Genomic DNA, 4689 nt, shown 5'->3' with positions numbered 1-4689 from the left:
CGCCTTTGTGTAGCGGTCAGCACCTTCCCCCCGACCTGCTCCTCACAACAACAGGTCCCCGCCTGCAGCGTCGTCTTCAGTACCGGACAACATTACCACCCGGTGAGGAGAACATAGGACTTCTGTAGGAGTTGGTAAAAAAATAAAATAAATAATTTTTAAAAAAAGTACATTTTGTGCTGTACAGTTTCAATCAAAAGGAAAAAAAAAAAAAAAAAAAAGTGCACATGAGGAAATTGGGTGAAAGGCATGGCAGAACACTTTCCTGTTTGAAGTTCGTTTTCTCAGTCATTGGCGCCACCTTGTGGCAAGACGGCGCATTACAGTCACCACCGATGAGAAAACAGATCTAAATATAACTTCTCTTCTCTTCCACTCTTCTCCAGATGCTACAGGCGTGTTCAATGCAACATTTGCCGGTGCCCTACGCCTTTCCCTCTCTGCTCTCCAGTGACACTCAGTTCCTGCTCCCCCCCCCCACCTCACCTCTCTCACCACCCGCCGCACCTCCCCACGCCCGGACAGTTCCTGCCTTTCCAGACGCAACAGCCGCGATCGGTATGTGAACAATTTTTTTTTTTTTTTTGGTGGTTTATCTACTATTTATTCATAATAATTTGCGTCGTTCTTCGCTTATATTAAATGCAATAAAAATAAAGCCGCTAAATATAGAAATCCAGATGTTGCTTAAATGGGCATTTCATTTAATCTCAGCCGTTACAGAGGATCGAAAATGAGGTGGAGCTTCTTGGGGACCAGCTTTCGTTGGGCGGCGGCTTCAGCTACGCCCACCATCACCACCACCACCACCACCACCAGCCTCCCTCCACCCTGCCGCCCTCCACACCGCTCCAGTTCCTCTCGCACCACGACCCTCTGTCGCAGGAGCTTTTTACCGTGGTGAGCGCATCGATTTAAAAGATCACCTCTCGTTTTGGGTTTCTAACACAAGAGCGTCGTCACGTGATGATTTTATTCTCTTCTTCACAGCCCTATCCCCACTTTATGCCTCGCCGGTTCACGAGCCGGCGGTACCCGCTCCCAGCAGGCCGTGCCCCCGTCTCCCTACCACCCCAGCTTCCTGCCTTACTTCTTGTAAGTGCTATTTCACCTCCTCGCAGGTTCACGTTGGAACAACTCGTGTGGAGAGATTATGATAAATGTAGAGTCCTGAACGTTTGTGTTTCTCGTCTCCGACCGCCCCTGCAGATCCATGCTTCCCATGCCCCCGAACGTAGCCCCCGCTATCAGTCTGGAGCTGGACGTGGATGACGGAGAGGTGGAGAACTACGAGGTAATGTTCGTCCTAATCATTTTGAAAAGGGAGACCGCCTCCTCGTGCTGCATCGTAGGTTATGTTCAGACTGCAGGCAAATCCGATTTTTTTGGGGGGGTTATTTGAAAGCGAATTAAACCAATTTAGCGCATTTCAAAAATTAATCTGGATGAACGAAGCCGTAGAATCTGTTTTCAAACTTCTCTTGTCACTAAGACTGTTTTTTGTTTTTTTAATGTTACACCTTCAGGCCCTGCTGAACCTCGCGGAGCGTCTCGGAGAGGCCAAGCCCCGAGGTCTCACCAAGGCCGATATAGAGCAGCTTCCTTCATACAGGTTCAACCCCAACAACCATCAGTCTGAGCAAACACTGTGAGTACCTTTTTTTGTCTGCGATGTGTCTTGCGGGTTCATTTTGAAATGTTATGAAAAAAAAAAAAAAAAAAAAAAATTTTGAAGAAAAGACCAAATGTGGAAACATGCTTCCAACCTTTGTCCTCCAGGTGTGTGGTGTGTATGTGTGACTTCGAGTCTCGCCAGCTCCTCCGGGTTTTACCCTGTAACCACGAGTTCCACGCCAAATGTGTGGACAAGTGGCTCAAAGTGAGTGAAGTTGCTGTAAATCTTCTTTTTTTTTTTTTTTCTCTTGAGAGCTACAAAATGAAACATATTCACATAGCTGAGCTCCACCCAAACATATGCATGCTTTTTTTTTTTTTTTCTCTTCTCTGTATGCATATAACAACTTTCAAAGTAATCTGTCAACTTACAAATAACTTCAGTAACTCCAAAAGTTTGAAGGCTTTCTTTTATTTGTATATAGAACTTTTTTGGTGTTATTGTAATAGTTGTAACTCTCGGTGTCTCCCAGGCCAACCGGACCTGTCCTATCTGTCGAGCCGACGCCTCCGAGGTGCAGCGGGACTCTGAGTGACCTCAAACACCCACAATCCCTGTGACTCCACCCCTTTTTTTTTTTTTTTTTTTTTTTTTTTTTTTGGATGCACCAACCAATCAGTGAACTTCTTCATTCCCAGTATGCCTCCACTTCCACATTCTGCCACATAACTGGGACCAGTGCTCCTCACTCCTTCACACCGAACCGCTAACTCACTGGGATCAGCATGTTAGCGGTGTGGCAGACTTTCTGCTGACGTATCACTGGACTTTCTCGGCCTTCTTTTTTCTTTTTGGACTATTACGTTCCTAATCTGCCTTCTGCTGATGGGTTCTGCTCACTTTGAATGGCCTTTTGAAACACACATTGTCATGTGCATATTATTATTATTATTATTATTATTATTATTATTATTATTATTATTATTTTTAAATGTCATTACGAGCCCTTCAGTGACCCATCCAGATTTTCTAGGTGATGGACAAAAGAAAAAAAACCTCATTTAAAAACCTTATGTATGATTATATTTACAAACATTGAGGGGAAAATTGGCAGTCCAAAGATTCTGATAATTTCATTGTTATTATTCTGGGTTTAATTAATCCTTTTACATATCGGTGTGCAGAGACTGTCCTCTTCAGTAGACTCATTATAGTTGCAGTTGAACGGCACGAGTCGGTTTAATTTCTCCGTTTGTTCTCGTACGAGGCGAAAAAGAAAGATGCTGTACGCCGCGTCGAAGAGCGAGCGTCTTTCGGACAGCGACAAAATATACTTTAGTCTCTCTGTACGAGTGTGTGTGTGTGTGTGTGTGTGTGTGTGTGTGTGTGTGTGTGTGTGTGTGTGTGGTATTTATGCGGTTCATGTGGTACAGTGCACTTACTTCCTAATTTAGCCCCCCCCCTCCTCCCACAATCCCGATTTATTCAGACTCACTGGAGGTCCCGAGTAACTTCAGAGCTTTTGCGGCAAAGTTTAAAATCAAAGTTAAGGAACAGGAACATTTAACAAAACCTTCACTTCCTTCTTCCCTACATTTACACTGTTTTTGGTCCGAAACGAGGCTGCAGCATTTTGAAAGATGTGTTTTGTGAAACAGTATTTCCACAAGTAAATAAAACAAAAACAAATCAGGGCTATTTATGACTTGTTTTCACTCGGCTCTCCCATCATTGCTTATTATTTGAATGCTGTTGGACTTTACAGAACTTTTGTGGCGTTCATTAAAAAAAATCCTCAAAACGTTCATCTGTGCTCAGTTCACTAGATTTCTTTTAGGCATTTAAAAAAGAAAAAAACAAAACAAAGCGACCGTGTCGCCGTGCTTCTTCTGTAAGTGTTGGCAGGCAGCGATCCGACGTCTTCTCCATCACACGTTTTGAAGAGACTCAGTAGGTCCCAAATAAATCTACGTTTCACTGGTGGATTTGACACTTCTGCACTTTATCACGTAGATTTTAAGATCCTACACGCTCTCTTCACTTCCAACAAACCACTGATTTGTGTGCGCGAGATAACAAAACGTGAACGCGACAACACTTTTTCTATTCTCGTCACACATCTGTTTATTTTCTCCATCTTACTTTCACTCTCGTGAGGCTTTTGTCAGCAACGTCATGATGTAGCTTCTTGGCGTGCTCAACTCCGGCACAGAATCTGACTTTCAGACGTAATTTATCACTATTTATCACGGCTGGTATTTTATGTCAACGTGACGAGAGGCCCATTCACAGTAGAGACTGTACAATAAACGGAGGAGTGTCGTGGGAAGTTCAGCCGGGCACCTGCAGTGTCTTACATCTGAGATGCCTTTCAGATAAAACTTCATTTTCTCCCGGTGTAACGCCACGTCAGACCAAGACATTTGTTGAAACCAGATTTTTGTTTCCCAGAAAAAGCATCAACGTCTGGGAAGAATTTTTTTGAATAAAACTCTCCTTCAGTGTTGTCGGTGTATAAAATCATGTATTAGCCATCGGAATCAATGGAAATGGTGTTTTCCTGTCAGCTTTTTTTTTTTTTTTCCTCCCCTAGGGGTCATATTTGTGACTGTATGCATCCATTTTGTGTCTTAGATTTGTTTTGTGTTGGACAGTTGTTGTTGTTTTTTCTTGCTTGGTACACTAGCAATTACCTCAGTCTCACTATTTATGTCTTTTACAGAAAAATGGTGCAACCAGTGCTTCATTTTTTTGTTCATCTTTTCCAGGCGAGTTGCTGGGTCGTTTGAATAATGTTTATTGTTTAGGTTTTTTTTTTTCTCCTTCAAACTCTATGAAACTCTGTCATTAAAATGGTGTCATAGTAGTTTCATTTTGTATTATATCTGTAACCAAAATCATTTGAAGGCCTGTTATGATGATAATGAAATTTTTAACAAACATTTGTACATTTTGTATGAGAGTTATTACCAGTAATACTTTATCAAGTAGTGCAATGATTTTTTTAATCCCTTACACCGTCTTTTGGATTTCAAAAGCTGGTTCAATAATAAATGTATAATATCCTCTTCTAA

General features: G+C 42.3%; 1 pseudogene; it reads left to right on the top strand.

The window, feature by feature from the left end:
* LOC138208117 (E3 ubiquitin-protein ligase RNF38-like) overlaps positions 1 to 4689 on the top strand; it is a 24688-nt pseudogene extending 19999 nt beyond the window's left edge.

This window comes from Embiotoca jacksoni, unplaced genomic scaffold (genome assembly GCF_022577435.1).
Source record: "Embiotoca jacksoni isolate LCO1_2020_lvr unplaced genomic scaffold, fEmbJac1.0.p SCAF_36, whole genome shotgun sequence".
NCBI lineage: Eukaryota > Metazoa > Chordata > Actinopteri > Embiotocidae > Embiotoca > Embiotoca jacksoni.
This window is presented reverse-complemented; position numbering and strand designations above follow the sequence as displayed.